Source organism: Bubalus bubalis, chromosome 1 (genome assembly GCF_019923935.1).
Source record: "Bubalus bubalis isolate 160015118507 breed Murrah chromosome 1, NDDB_SH_1, whole genome shotgun sequence".
NCBI classification, from domain to species: Eukaryota; Metazoa; Chordata; class Mammalia; order Artiodactyla; family Bovidae; genus Bubalus; species Bubalus bubalis.
Window position 1 is genome coordinate 140,433,031 of NC_059157.1, and position 16,473 is coordinate 140,449,503.

Genomic DNA, 16,473 nt, shown 5'->3' on the forward strand with positions numbered 1-16,473 from the left:
CTGCAGGCAGATGCATTACCATATGAACCACCATGGAAGCACAGTATATATACATTCTTTTTCCCTACAGTTTATTATAGAATATTGAATATAGTTCCTAGTGCCATACAGTAGGATCTTGTTTATTTTATAGATAGTAGTTTGTTATCTGCTGATCCCAAAATCCTCATTCATCTCCCTTCATCCTGTCACTTTCCCCTTTTTGTAACCACAAGTTTGTTTTTTATGTTTGAGTCTGCTTCTGTTTTATACATATGTTCATTTGTATCCTATTTTAGATTGCACATATAAGTGATATCATATATTTGTCCTCTCTTCTGGCCTACTTCACTTAGTATGATAATCTCTAGGTCCATCTATATTGGTGCAAATGACATTATTTCATTGTTTATGGCTGAAGAGTATTTCATTGTATGTATGTGTATGTATATACATACACATACACATTACATTTTCTTTATCCATTCATCAGTGAATGGACATTTAGGTGGTTTCCATGTCTTGGCTACTGTAAATAGTGCTACTATGTACATTGGGGTGCATGTTATTTTCTCGAATTACGAGTTTTCTCCAAATATATGCCCAGGAACAGGATTGCCGGATCATATGGGAACTCCATTTTTAGTTTTTGAAGGAATCATCCATTCTATTTTCCATAGTGACTGCACCAATTTACATTCCCACCAACAGCGTAGGAGAGTTCTCTTTTCTCCACACCCTCGCTAGCATTTGTTATTTGTAGACTTTTTAATGATGGTCATTCTGACCAGTGTGAGGTGATACTTTTTTATAGTTCTGATTTGCATTTCTCTAATAATTAGTGACGCTGAGCATCTTTTCATGGGCCTTTTGGCCATCTGTATGTCTTTGGAGAAGAGTCTATTTAGGTCTTCTCCCCCTTTTTTAAATTGGTTTCCTTTCTTTGGAAATTAAGCTTAGATCACATCATTTTCAAATATTTTCTCCCCTTTCACAGGTTGTCCTTGCGTTTTGTTTATGGTTTCCTCTGCTGTGCAAAAAGCTTGTGAGTTTGATTAGGTTCCATTTATTTATTTCAAGCATCTTCTATTTTGTCTAAAACGCAGAACATGAATATGGTAGCACATTCTGTACAATTTTAGTATAAATATGGATTTTTCTTACCATCTGATATCAACATGTATTTATTCTATAGTGTCTTTTTTCCTTCTACCTTGCCACTAGCTATTAAGAAAAGAGTAGGGCATATATTCTAGATGTCCCTCTTTCATGAAATCTTGATTCAATCCTGTGCTAGACAATGGAAGGTCCACAGAAGCAAAGTATTTGTTTCTAGAAACTTACAACCTTCCTTATTTCAGTCAATGTAAAACTTAGAATGATCAAGCAGCCCATACAGACTTGACTGAGGTAGTAAAAGAACAGAGCTCTTACTAAATGTGAAGAACAACCCCGGGCTGGTAAACAGGGGTAGTCAGAAAGAAGAGAAATAATTTTCATTTTATCATATAGTTTTTGACTTGTTAAAGCACTGGAAAAAAAAAAATTAAGCAAACAGCACTAACAAAAGTAAGAATTCTAGTCAAGGCAGGGAAAAGAAAAAGTAAAAGGAAAACAGATGGAACATTATCTTTTTACTACTATATAAGAATAAATATTTCCACTAACTACAAAACTTAATAAATCTGAAGTATAAATTATTTTTCTTCACCAAAAAAATGGATTTCCAATTAGAGAAGTAGCTCTTTGAAACCACAAATTTCTGGCATATATGAAAACTGTTTCATAACCCCGTTTTTAATTATCTTAAATTGTTCTGTGGTATTTGTGAAAAAAGTCTATTTACATGTACATATGAAATGGGATACTTTTATAATGGGATATTCCCTTAACCAATCAAGGTCTTATGACTAAAAATATTTTTAAGAAATGGAATATTCTGAAATAATTAAAAATAAAAATAAATTGTGCTAAATATTTTACTTATTGTTCTTCTATAACACAAACTGTAGCATATTTAGTTATCAGATCAGTTTTGAGATCTATGTCTCAGGAAATTAGGCCTATGTTCCTCCAAAGAATAAGAAAGTCTGAGGAGCAAAAATAATGCACAATATAATAAGCAACTCAGGGAATGGTGACCTTATAAATATTTTGGTTTATAAAGAAATATATTACTATAGCAGAAGAATATAGACAGTAGAAAGAGTTCAGTCTAAGAATCCTGAGACCATAAAAATGTGCCTTCACTTTCTGTAAGTGTTGTGTTAGTGTTAGTCACTCAGTTGTGCCCGACTCTTTGCAACCCCATGGACTGCAGCCCACCAGGCTCCTCTGTCCATGAGATTTTCCAGGCAAGGATACTGGAGTGGGTTGCCATTTCCTTCTCCAGGGGATCTTCCCAACCCAGGGATCAAACCCGGGTCTCCTGCACTGCATGCAGATTCTTCTACCAACTGAGCTACAAAAGACCATGGAAAAGACAAGACGTTTCCTTTGGGGTGAATGAAACTGACAATGTCCTGAGGCATGCTGCCTCTGCATACAGGCAAATCGCAAGTATTCAATTCAACAACTATTTCCTGGTACAGACTATAAGCTAAGCAATGCATATTCAAAGGTGAGAAAAAAATAGGTGCTAAATATTGACTTGTCTAGTTAGCCTAAAAAGAAAAAGAAAAATCAGGCTGAGCCCTAGTGAGTTCTATTCAGAAATCAGGACAAAGTTTTTTTTTTTTTTTCCTAGATATCAGGACCAAGTACAGTTTTTTTCTAGAGCTATGATTCAACGGAACACTCACCTTCTCCAGAGAGGCACAGACCCTTGGAAAAAATCACTGTGCTAGGTCCTCAGGTTGCCACCTCTTATGGGATGAATTATGTATACTCTGCCCTGCCCCCCACCAATTCATATATTTAAGTCCCAACCACACAGACCTCAGCATGTAACTAACTATATTTGGTGATAAGGCCTTTAACAAAGTAATTATAGTAAAATGTGGTCAGATGGGTGGGTCCTAATCCAATATGACTGATATCCTTATAAGAAAAGGAAATCAGGACACAGACAGGCAGAGGGAAGACCACGTGAGGACAGCAAAGGAAGGCCGTCTACAAGCCAAGAAGAGAGGCCTTAAAAGAAAACAGGGGCTGCAGGAAGTAATTTCTGTTTAAGCCACTCAGCCTATGGTACATTGTTATGGTGGCCTGAGCAAATTAATATACCACCTAACAGAGCCTCCTACCATAAGTTCCACCAGCCTTGTCTGCTTAAAAACAACAGAAAAAACAAACATCCCCCCGACTCAAAAAAAACCACCACAATTCTCTTTTAATAGTAATGCATCTAATTCCTCCTGGATGGGCTTCCCTGGTAGCTCAGCTGGTAAAGAATCTGCCTGCAATGCAGGAGACCCTGGTTCGATTCCTGGGTTGGGAAGAGTCCATGGAGAAGAAATAGGCTACCCACTCCAGTATTCTTGGGCTTCCCTAGTGGCTCAGCTGGTAAAGAATCTGCCCGCAGTGTGGGAGACCTGGGTTCAACCCCTAGGTTGGGAAGATCTCCTGGAGAAGGGAATGGTTACCCACTCCAGTATCTTGGCCTGAAGAATTCCATGGACTGTCCAGGGGGTCGCAAAGTCAGACAAGACTGAGCGATTTTCACTTTCACTATCCTCCTGGACAGAACCACCCAGCCACTTTCCTCTAGCAAAGGAAGAAAGCTTGATGGCAAACAGCAGGTAATTTGAGTCTTTATCATGCACTTTCATTCTGTTCAGTAAGTCCTTATTGAGAAACCTGTATGTGCCTAGTATTCTTTGTTATCCTGTGGCCTAGACACATGGATGAGAGGCCAGAAAATAAGGCACTAAAGGTTAAAGAAGGAGAACGTTTGCCTTTCTTGCACCAATGTCTTTTATAAGCACAACCAAGAAAATCATTGAAACAAAATGAGATAGGCTGGGGGCAATAGCAAGAGGGAGTGCTAATGCGAGTAGCAGGGAGGGAGAGGAGAAAGCACGTCACAGCCTGCGCCTGTGGTCTGCCAGGCGCTTGTTGCCATTTATCTCAGTTAACTTTCTTAACTACTGGAGAACTAGATATTAGCATCCCTATTGTACATGAGAAAACCAACGCACAGCATGATTAAAATATGCACTTAGTTCAACTAGAGAACCAGATTTTCATCCTGGTCTATACTCCAAAGTTTTCATTATGTAGAGCAAAGTTAGGTATGCTGCAAAATAAATATGTAAATAATGAACTGTTAGAAATAGGTTATGAAGACATGTGAAAGGATTCAAGATACAAACAATATTTACTGAATACCTGCTGCTCTGCTTTAATACCTTCTACCTGACATAACGCTACTCAGTGTTCAAGTCCTAGAATGGTAACTGATACCCAGTAGGAGAAAACTTCCCTAGCCATTACTACTATTAATATTACCACCTCACTAAATCCTCCCAACAATCCTGGGAGGCAAATACAGTTATCCTCATTTCAGAGAGAAAAGGAAAGAAACTCAGTCAAGTTAAGCTAATTCACATACAGTCAGAGAGCTGGGGGTGGGGGCCACAGTTTTGAGTCCAAGAACTAAAATGGATCTCTTAAAAACATTTATGTTTTGACAATCTTTTCTCATAGTTAATAGAGAAGGTAGTTCCTCCCCTTACTGAACTGAAATATGCTCCACAGGAATTTCAATTAACTCCTCAATTCCTAAAACTCTCTCCTACTTCTGTGCTGCAAGCAACAGAAATCAAAAGAAAAGCTTCGATGGTAGGAGGCAAAAGAAAAATTTTAAAAGGCTGCCCCAAGGACCAGTGATGATCCAAGATGCGGGCAGAACAGATGGCATGTGGATACATGTGAGCCCACATGCATGCAGCTAGCATGCAAGTCTGGCTTGCCTGAGTGAGATGCTGCATACAGAAAAGTGGGACCAAATGAGTTTGCCAAAGCTGGGTTCATGCTCACTTCCTAATGGTAGCCAACACACTTGAAGTAGGTTCCCAGGCCATTCTGGTAACTGAGCAGTGAACAAGGAGAAAGGTTAGGCAACATGAAACAGCTGCACAGACAGAGGAACAGGCAGACAAACCATCTAGGCTTCTCCTGGCCAGACTGGTGCTCACCCTACCGTCAGCATCTCTGTCCTGCAGCACTGATTACAGATCTGTCTCTCCCACCAACTCCAAGTCCCTCAAAATACCCAGGCATACAGGAGGTTCTCAATATAAGTTGGCTAATGAACAAATGAATGAAAAACCAAGCAAAAAAAAAAAAAAAAAAACTTTATATCTTACATTTAATGTCTATCAGGGCAATGGCACCCCACTCCAGTGCTCTTGCCTGGAGAATCCCATGGACGGAGGAGCCTGGTAGGCTGCAGACCATGGGGTCGCAGAGCGTCGGACGCGACGGAGCGACTTCACTTTCACTTTTCCCTTTCATGCACTGGAGAAGGAAATGGCAACCCACTCCAGTGTTCTTGCCTGGAGAGTCCCAGGGATGGGGGGGCCTGGTAGACCGCTGTCTATGGGGTCGCACAGAGTCGGACACAACTGAAGCGACTTAGCAGCTGCAGCAACAGTTACTATTGGGCTTCCCTGGTGGCTCAGCAGTAAAGAATCAGCCTACAGTGCAAGAAATGTAGGTTCGATCCCTGAGTTAGGAAGATCCCTTAGAGAAGGAAATGGCTACCCACTCCAGTGTTCTTTCTTGGGACATCTCATGGACAGGAAAGCCTGGTGGGCTACAGTCCATGGGGTCACAAGAGAGTCGGACACAACTTAGCAACTAAACAACCAGAGTTAATAATAATAACACATTCTTTATCAAAATCAATCTCTCCCCATAACTCAGGTAAATACCTGACATCATACTCAAAAATTTTAGATAATCTAAACTCAATTAACTCCACATCTGTTATCCCTGACACTCGTTTTAAATAAGTACGATTTTACTATAAGAAAGACACAGAAAATTTACACATTTCTCGTGTAAGTTCTACTTCAAATCCAAAGGCAGCTGAGTGGTTTTATTTTATTCATCACCAACCAGTAACAAAAAGCGTTATTTTTCACCCTTCCTTTTTTGCACTGACTCCTCACTCTACATTTTCTAATACAGTAAACATAACAAAAGAGGAAAAGCAAGTTTGTTCTTCATGGAGGTTAGAGACTTGACATGTAAGGACTGCACTCTCCCTAGCCCAAGCCCTTTTCTGATGCTATGGATGAAACTCCTACCATAATCACCAAGCGCCTTAGAAGAAAGCGAAAATTAGGATAAAGGAATATTCAAAGGGCAACCAAAGATTTGCAGGAGCCAAGCAGTGATACTATCTTATAGATGAAGTTATTTGACTTCAAAACATGGCAGGATTCAATGTATTTCCCAAATCTCCTGACTTTTCTGCATTTTCAAATTTAATGATCACGACTGTGGTTGACAACATCAAATTACTTCTCAATCTCCTTTCTCTTCACATCTGTTACAGCCAAACACTGATGAAATACTATCTGCTCTTTCCAGTGTTCCATTATCGTGAACGCTCTGAGACGATAAACCCTCTAGGTTTAGGACCAGCTCCTTTTGCCACTCAGCATGGTTGTTTTTGTAGCAGAATGGAAAAATAAATTTTCGGTGATATTTCTAGGTTTGTAAAAGCCCTTTATATAATATCAAAGGATTATCCTGCAGAGTAGATGCAGATAATCAATATCTTCTTTGAATTGAGAGTGAATAAAAAAGTTCCTTGAAAATTCCACTTTTCTGAAAGAGTTCTTGCCAACGGTTAAGTAAACAACCAATTTAATATGCTTCACAGGTAACCAAACTCAAGATTTTAAGTAACAAGGTGATTCATGAATGAATAACAATTCCCCAAACATTTTACCCACACACTCACTTATATCTGGAAACTTTAAATTTTCCATTGGTGAATAATTTTTAATGTACATGCCAACTTCAAGCAACGGCTAAGGTACAGACCAATGCATCAATGGTTAGATCCAGATAAAACATCCAAGGTTGCTGTAGGAGGGAATCCCAAGTTGAAGGTACTGAAGTGGCGCTAGTCTTCAGTGTTGTGGAGCATGACTCTTACAGAGAGGCTTGTCCAGAGGTGAACAGTATAAGGAGATAATCTCATAAATGGCAAGCCTCACTCTACTAGCCTTATGTATACCAACACTTTTATATACAGAGAAACCCCTCACATGTACATACATCTTTAATCTGGAAAAAAAGAGCACAACTAGGTTATCTATAAATGATTTATAACTAAAATCATTGATGACTGAAGAGGAGGAGGGAAGCAAGTACATCTACAGCGGTATCTCTTTTAATCCAACTACTTCAGTAAAGCATGTAATGCTGTAGTTGAGGGGACAATGGCACTAACTGATTAAGTCCTTCCACATTAAGGAAGCCCAGCAAAGTTTGAAACCTATCTTATGAACCACAGAACTGGGGTTGGGTCCTCAGCTGGTGCCAGCTCCATCTTATCAAACCTCAGCTACCCCAGCTTGAGGGGCAGCTATCCCCAGCTTGAGGGGTAGAGGGGCCCCTATTTAAAGAGAACTAAGCAACGTAATAATGTATAAAGCGCTCAGCACATAATTCACATAACCCTCAGAAGATCCTCTGACGTGGGCAACATCACAGTCCTAAATTCTAGATGAAGAATCTTCAGGAGCAATTAACCTAAGGCCAGCTAAGTGGGTGACAAGATTCACGCCCAACTACTGGGACTGGAAGTGTTGTGTCTTTTCTATCATATTTTACTGTATATTGCCACCCAAGACCAAAAAGTTCCACCACATTTGAAGATCAAAAATCAAATCTAGCACTCCTAGTATTTGTAAGAACCCTGGACAAGTGAGAAGAGTTATAACCATAGAGTTTCAATGAATAAAATGGAACAAATAGTTGTATCAGACTATATGTTTTGAGGAACAGAATATTTGTCAGCAGATAAACAGTAAGTAGTAACCTCATGCTTTAATTTGTGCCAAACTGAGTTGCCTTTAAGATATTAATAATAAACAAGGTTCTACTGTATAGCACAGGGCATTATATTTAATATCCTGAGATAAGCCATACAATAATCATGTAATAAAATCAAATATAATTTAATGTACATAATTTAATCCTTTTAATGATTTAGAAGTCATTTGCAGATGTGATGTCTTCTCAATATCATTATCATGAAAATCAACTATCAAATCACTATCATTTTTCTATAGAAGTGAAGAATAGCATCCTACTCAATAGAACGCTAAATTTCCCAAAAGCGTGCTCCACTATTGTTGTGACTGCTTATGGAAACTTATATGTTCTCTTGGTCTCTTAAGGAGCAGTATAAACAGTAAAGGAGAATCACCTAATTTTAGATGAGAAAACAATCTCAGAGATCCTCAAACATCTTCCTTTGACCTCCTCCCTCCCAAAGATAAAAATGACTCCAAAAGTCAGACAAATTTTGATAGATGCTGAACATGTGCTTGACACCTTTCAAGGAACTGAAGATACGGTGATGAACATGACACAGAGGTCACTGGTCTTGAGGCATTTAAATGCTACAAGGGAGGAAGACCAACAAAGGTCAAGTAAACAAACAAGTAAAACACCCAAACAAATAACTTATTTAAAATAGTCCTAAAGTCACACAGGGAGCTGGATGCAGAACCCTACCTGGGCTCACATTTCATCTCCGAATAATCCTGCGTTCTATTAGGTCACAATACCGGGATCTCAGAAACAAAGGAAAGAAATCTAAGAGAAAATGCAGAACAAGGAGACAGAGGACTCAGAAGGCGGAAACTTGCACAATGCTTGGAGCAGAGGGTACATCTCTTTTAATTCAGCATTGCCAACCTTGTCTGTAATCACTCCTCAAACAAAATAAGGCATAAAATAAAAACTAAAGTTATTGTAAATCTGCTGATGATAGCAACTAAAACAGAAGGGATACGTAAGTCCTCTGCTCTTTTCCACAGAAGCTCCCAGCACCCATGCACACATTGTTGACTGTGAGACACTTTCCTAACTTCCAATAGAAAAATCAATGCTTCTGAAGACTTAAAGTCTTAAAAGAGATATCAATTTTCTTATTATTGGTGGCCAAGTGGGTCTGATTCCTTGTCTGCCCAGGTACAGGGCAATCAATGCCTCATGTTCCGTTCTGATCATCATTTTTACTGTGTTGAAGATGAAGGAGGGCATTAGTCTAACACCAGGTCGTACTTACCAAATGGAAGCAGTTGAGGCTAAATGTTAATAGCTCAGATTTGGCTGAACAATATGGGGGAAAGCATTCCATGGCTTCCAACTAATAGACCCCACTGTTTCTCCAAAGGACGCTGATTTCAGGCCAACTCTGGAAACAAGCCTTATTGGAGAATGACCAACCAAACCAAACTTTAAACGTGTTTTTAAATGGATTTCTTGTCTCCCTTCAGTCAAGAGAAATGGAATATATATAATTTCAACAGGTAACTACCCATTAACTAATCCTCAAAACAATGGAAGGAGGTAAAGTATGTACTTCTGCTATAACAACAGAAATACTTATTTTGACTACTCTTTAAAGTTTTTAGGTTCTACCAATTAATCTGGAAAAAGAAGCATGGTTTCTCAAATGATGGATCATTAACTTGAATGTTTCACTTTTTTCTCTTCATATGCTTTTTACATTTGGGGGTCTACATGAAATTTTCCCCTATTAACTTTTGAAAATGTTTCATAAATTACTATGGAAGCATGGAAAATTAAACTCATGGCATCTGCTTAAGAAATTTTTATATATAAATTCTTCAAAAGTTAATGATGAGGTTAAAAAATTTAAGAAAAACCGGGGCAAGTATACAATGAAAGGAAAAATTTGCTTCATATGGCGTGATCTCAATATGTATTGGGGAAGGCAAATTCTGCCAAACTTTCATTGAAATTGCTTTAACAGGCTTCTTCATTCTAATAACTACCACTTAGTGAACTGCCCAGTGTGGACTGCACACTTCACATAGCATTTCTCTTAATTCTTCCCTCTACCACATCAGGTAGGTATTCGCCTTTGTGGTGAAAGAACTGATAAAAGTCACATGGGAAGTAGCCATGGTAGAATACAAAGACAGGTCCTTTCAAGTAATGTCCATGATCTTCCCAGTTCACTCGATTTTCCCATAGTTTCAACCCTAATCACACTAACAAATGCTTTCCCATAATGGAAATAATAATGAGTGTGATAAGACTAAATTCTCTCTCACATAAATTCACTTCCTCATAGATGTGGGAAAAAATTTTTTTCTTAGCCTCTATTTTCCCTCAAGTTTTAAGGGTCAGATTATAATTTCCTCAAAGCTCCCCCAGGCTTCCACCAGAAAGTAAAGCACAAAACACACACACACACACACACCTGACAACAGAAATAAGCCTAATATCTCAGACAAGACCCCACTGTCCTCCTGCCCTCGTCTACATGACCTCTAAGGACCACAGGTTCAGTCCTTCTCAACCTAAGCAAATACAGGCTGTGCTGTTGACTGTGCACCGGAGCAGAGCTGTCTCTTCAGCTCCAAATGTCTCTTTCTTTAAGACCATCTGCTCATTACTGACATCAGTATTTTGTCAGTTTGATCAAGTTTACCAATCAATCTTCAAAGCACTTTTAGGTACTAAACTATGGAATGAATTTTACAACCAAGAATTTCTCCATTGACTCAGTTTAGAGTGCCTACTGTAACATCTCTAACACATCTTTCATCCTTTACTTGCCTCCCTCTTCAGTTTCCTTACAATAATGGACCATCTCATACGTGAGTAGCTGGTGTTTCAGTATTGGAGATGCACGAGTAGACATGCCACACATCCACGCTCACATTGTCAGAAAGCAATGTAACGTGAAGCAAACAGAGTTAATCCTTAAACAAGGTGGGTGTTAGGGGCACTGACCCTGCTCACAGTCAAAAGTCCACAAATAATTTAAAATCAGTTCCCCTTATCCATATCATCATTCATAGTGTCAACCAACCACAGATTGTGTAGTCCTGAGTATCTAGTATTGAAAAAAATCCAAGTGTAACTGAATCGGTACAGTTCTCCACATCGTTATTGAAGGGTAAACTGTGTATCCATCAAGGGAGGTTCTGTCGCTAACTTTGAGATGATATCATAGCGGCAAAACAGTCAGTAAATTCAGAAATGCCTGTGTTGCAATCCTGATTCAACTCAGGGTCTTAGCTTCTTCATATGTAAAGTTAGGATGGTGAAAACTAGAGATGCAAATAAAGCATTGAACAGAGTGTACATAGTATTATTACCATCATCAACCCAGGCAGCAACACAGGCTGGGCCATTTTTCCCAGCTGTACCATTGTTTGCTGATTAGCAATTAGGACTAGTCACTATCTCCCCCCTCCCTTTTGTAACAGCTTTGAGATTTAATTTACATACCACCAATCCATTCTTTTAAAGTGTCTGATTCAGCTGGTTTTTAGTATATTCAGAGTTGAGTGACCATTACCATTATTTATTTCCAGAACATCATCATGATCCCAAAAAGAATGCCATACCCATTAGCAGGAACTCCCTAATACTCTCTTCCCCAGCTCCTGGCAACAACGAATTTATTATCAGTGTCTATGGATTTGCCTATTGTGTACATTATACATAAGCGGAATGATGCTGTATATGGCTTTTCTGTCTGGCTTTTTTCACTTAGCATAATATTTCAAGGTTCATCCATGTCTTAGCGTGCATCAGTACTTCATCCCTTCTTATGGCTGAACAACAGTCCATTGTACGGATATATCACATTGTGTTGATCCATGCATAAGGTGTTGGACATCTGGGTTATTTTCACTTTGGGGTTATGAAAAATGCTGCTATGAACATTCATGCTGTTGCTGCTGCTAAGTCGCTTCAGTTGTGTTCGACTCTGTGCGACCCCATAGACGGCAGCCCACCAGGCTCCCCTGTCCCTGGGATTCTCCAGGCAAGAACACTGGAGTGGGTTGCCATTTCCTTCTCCAATGCATGAAAGTGAAAAGTGAAGGTGAAGTTGCTTAGTTGTATCTGACTCGTAGTGATCCCACGGACTGCAGCCTACCAGGCTCCTCCGTCCATGGGATTTTCCAGGCAAGAGTACTGGAGTGGGGTGCCATTGCCTTCTCCGATGAACATTCATACATAAGCTTTTTTGTGTATAAATATATGCTTTCTCTCCTCTTGGATATCTACCTAGGAGTAGAACAACTGAGTCATATGGTAACTCTGATGAGACGGTTGGATGGCATCACTGACTCAATAGACATGAGTTTGAGCAAACTCTGGGAGATGGTGAGGGACAGAGAAACCTGGCATGCTACAGTCCATGGGGTCGCAAAGAGTCAAGACACAACTTAGCAACTGAACAACAACAACAATAGTAACTCTATATGTAACCGTTTGAGGAAATGCCAGAATATCTTCCAAAGTAGCTGTACTATTTTACATTATTACAGGCAGTGTGTGAGGGTTCCAAGTGTTCCACATTCTTACCAACACTTGTTATTACTTGTCTCTCAGACTAAAGACATCGCAGTGTGTGTGAAGCGTATTGCACTGTGGTTTGGATCTGCATTTCCCTGATGGTTACTGGTGTCCACCATCTTTCAATGCACTGCTTGGCCACCTGTACAGTGCTTTCGGAGAAACGTCTGTTCTGATCCTTTGTCTATATTTAAACTGGGGTTTTTATTTTTTTATTCTTGAGCTGTAAGATTTCCTGGCATAATCTAGGTACAGATCAGATCAGTTGCTCAGTCGTGTCCGCCTCTTTGCGACCCCATGAATCGCAGCACTCCAGGCCTCCCTGTCCATCACCAACTCCTGGAGTTCACTCAGACTCACATCCATCGAGTCAGTGATGCCATCCAACCATCTCATCCTCTGTCGTCCCCTTTTCCTCCTGCCCCCAATCCCTCCCAGCATGAGAGTCTTTTCCAATGAGTCAACTCTTCGCATGAGGTGGCCAAGGTATTGGAGTTTCAGCTTTAGCAGCATTCCTTCCAAAGAAATCCCAGGGCTGATCTCCTTCAGGATGGACTGGTTGGATCTCCTTGAGTCCAAGGGACTCTCAAGAGTCTTCTCCAACACCACACTTCAAAAGCATCAATTCTTCAGCACTCAGCCTTCTTCACAGTCCAACTCTCACATCCATACATGACCACTGGAAAAACCATAGCCTTGACTAGACGGACCTTTGTTGGCAAAGTAATGTCTCTGCTTTTGAATATGCTATCTAGGTTGGTCATAACTTTCCTTCCAAGGAGTAAGCGTCTTTTAATTTCATGGCTTCAGTCACCATCTGCAGTGATTTTGGAGCCCCAAAAAATTAAGTCTGACACTGTTTCCACTGTTTCCCCATCTATTTCCCATGAAGTGATGGGACCAGATGCCATGATCTTCATTTTCTGAATGTTGAGCTTTAAGCCAACTTTTTCACTCTCCACTTTCACTTTCATCAAGAGGCTTTTGAGTTCCTCTTCACTTTCTGCCATAAGGGTGGTATCATCTGCATACCTGAGGTTATTGATATTTCTCCCGGCAATCTTGATTCCAGCTTGTGTTTCTTCCAGTCCAGCATTTCTCATGATGTACTCTGCATATAAGTTAAATAAGCAGGGTGACAATATACAGCCTTGACGTACTCCTTTTCCTATTTAGAACCAGTCTGTTGTTCCGTGTCCAGTTCTAACTGTTGCTTCCTGACCTGCATACAGATTTCTCAAGAGGCAGATCAGGTGGTCTGGTATTCCCATCTCTTTCAGAATTTTCCACAGTTTATTGTGATCCACACAGTCAAAGGCTTTGGCATAGTCAATAAAGCAGAAATAGATGTTTTTCTGGAATTTTCTTGCTTTTTCCATGATCCAGAGGATATTGGCAATTTGATCTCTGGTTCCTCTACCTCTCCTAAAACCAGCTTGAACATCAGGAAGTTCACGGTTCACATATTGCTGAAGCCTGGCTTGGAGAATTTTGAGCATTACTTTACTAGTGTGTGAGATGAGTGCCAATTGTGCGGTAGTTTTACATGTCTCTTCTAAAATATATGATTTGCATATATTTTCTCCCAATTTATGAGCTCTCTTTTCATTTTATTGACGAAGACCCTGAAAGCATAAAAAGTCTTAATCTAGATGAAGTCAAATTTATCTATTGTGCTTTTGGTGTTGTATCTAAGAATCCATTGCCTACTCCAAGGTTATAAAATTTTACTCCTAGAGCTATGTACTTTTAGCTATTACACTTATATCCATAATCCATTTTGAGTTAATTTTTGTATATGATGTGAGGTAGAGGTCCAAATTCATTTTTTTGCATTTGGATAACCAGTTGTCCCCATGCTGTTGTTAAGGACACTATTTCTTCCTCTACCAAATTATCTTTGCATTCCTCTCTCTTAAGTCCACATTCAGAGCTGTTCATTCCTTGTAGGTAAACATCACTATGAGCTTGTCAATTTCCCAGCTATCAGGTGTTTTATTACTCTACTCTATCCTATATTTACTTTATTTCAGCTTGGCCAATCACTTACATTTAAAAGCACTTATCAGGTACCTACTACATACCAGGCAGAACTCCAGATTCTCAGATATAATCCCAATGAGGCACCAAGATTCTTGGGGATGGTTATAAAATGTGTTGTGTTTCATGACAGAGATGCGGAGAAAGTACCAAAGATGCTGAAAAAATAAAACTACCATCTCTGTGTTGGAGGTTCTAAAAGGGTCACAATAAGGAGGGGCATTTGAATAGAAGAATGACTGAACTGTCAGACAAAGAAGGGCTCTTGAGTTCTTGAAGAAGAGAGAAACAGTGGGCACACAAGTACATAGTTGAGAAAAGGCCAGGGGACAGAAGTTTAAGGTGGTAGCAATACAGGACAACAGGTAAAGGCGATTCTCAAAAGGAGGGCAGTGTTGAATATGAAGAATTCATAAACCAAAGAGCTTTGATTTTACTTCTATGCAATGTACATCCAACTCTAGATCTGAACAAGGAAGCCACATGTAATTGAGGAAAAGGACTGTGGGCTTAAGAAGTAAAATTGTACTGGATAGTGACAGACTAGTCATTGGACATTCTTATGTATGTCTAGCCAGGAGGGGGATTTTTTTTTTTCTTTTTTTTAAGTGATGCTTTCTCCTCACAACTGAATAACAAAAAGACATTCTGCTTCTTGACAAGTCGAAGATGTTTTATACTTGGCTCCAACCCTCTTCATTTCTTTGAAGTCTGTATATGGTCAGCCTTAAAGAAGATGCTGTATATCTTCTTTGTGCTTCAGGCTCTCAATTTTCTTCACCATAATGATTTCTTTTACTTAGACACTTCACTGTCTGATATTATTAACATTATAATGCTTACCACAGAGGATCACTTAACTCTGGGCCCATCTTCTGATCAGAAAGCCCAATCTAAATGAAACTGAACACATGCCTTACAGGCTGTTTCTTGTGCTTTTTTTCTTTCTTTCTTTTTTTTTTTTTTGAATATTTCCATCAACTTTCTTTAAAATTTTTATTTTATATTGAAGTATTCTTGCTCTTTTTCAATTCAGAATCCAAATTATTCCATTTTTACTATTCATCCAATATGTATGAGCATACACTGCCATAATTCTAAATTGAGAAAGTGTCTCACTATACTTCCATCATCAGTTTTATGAAAGTAAGTTTATAGCTCTGCTTTTCCTCTTTCTACTTACATTTTCTATCAAAGTTTTTCAGAATCAGAAATACACCATGGTCTAAAATTCTCTATTTTCCCTATGAAACCTAATAAATGTTTGGCAGTTAGTAAAATCACAGCAACACCACTAGCAAGAAAAAGCACATTACAGCTTCCCTCCACTAGAATTTTTAACTGGTATTCCTTAAATGGGTCTTTAGCATAAAAGGAGGTGTTATTTCAACCATCACAATGGTGAGAACTGTACTCTGTTTCACAGGAATGAAACACTTCCTCAAAATAAATGAGTGGGAGACATAATAGAATTCTACATTCCTTGTTCTTTTCTGTTAATTGACTGGTGACGTGAATGTGATCCATCATCCTGGGTCCCGGTGCAAGGGCCTGCTCTGCACCCTTTTCTCCTTTCAGTGGTCCTTATTTACAAAGACTTGTGTAAAACAAACGATTTATTTGGAACAGAGCAAAGACAGGCCAATATTCTGCCTACTCAAAAAAAAAACAAAAAAACAAAACAGATGTCAAATTGGCTTGTATAAAAAAAGTAGGGATGGAAAAAATGAAATTATAGTGGCTAAACAATGGCTTAGAAAGTGAAGAAAAGGGTGAATTTTTACATCAGAGAAGGATAAATCTTCTTTGATTCCTGCCTGAACTTCAGCAATTTTCCTATGTAGCTGCCAATTTTTTCACCCTAGCAAAATCATTAAAACTGAAAATTACACATTTTTTATCAACTTTAAAAGCAGA

General features: G+C 39.1%; 1 protein-coding gene and 1 long non-coding RNA gene across 20 annotated transcripts in view; both read right to left on the reverse strand.

Annotated features, from left to right (window-relative positions):
* Positions 1-16,473, reverse strand: part of FNDC3B (fibronectin type III domain containing 3B) — a 353,909-nt gene that overhangs the window by 151,315 nt on the left and 186,121 nt on the right. The gene's annotated exons all lie outside the window — the stretch shown is intronic.
* On the reverse strand, positions 6,643-11,981 carry LOC123334080. Its single transcript, XR_006551840.2, has 2 exons — positions 8,683-11,981; positions 6,643-8,567 (listed from the first exon to the last, which is right to left on the reverse strand). It is a non-coding gene; the product is annotated as an uncharacterized LOC123334080 (long non-coding RNA).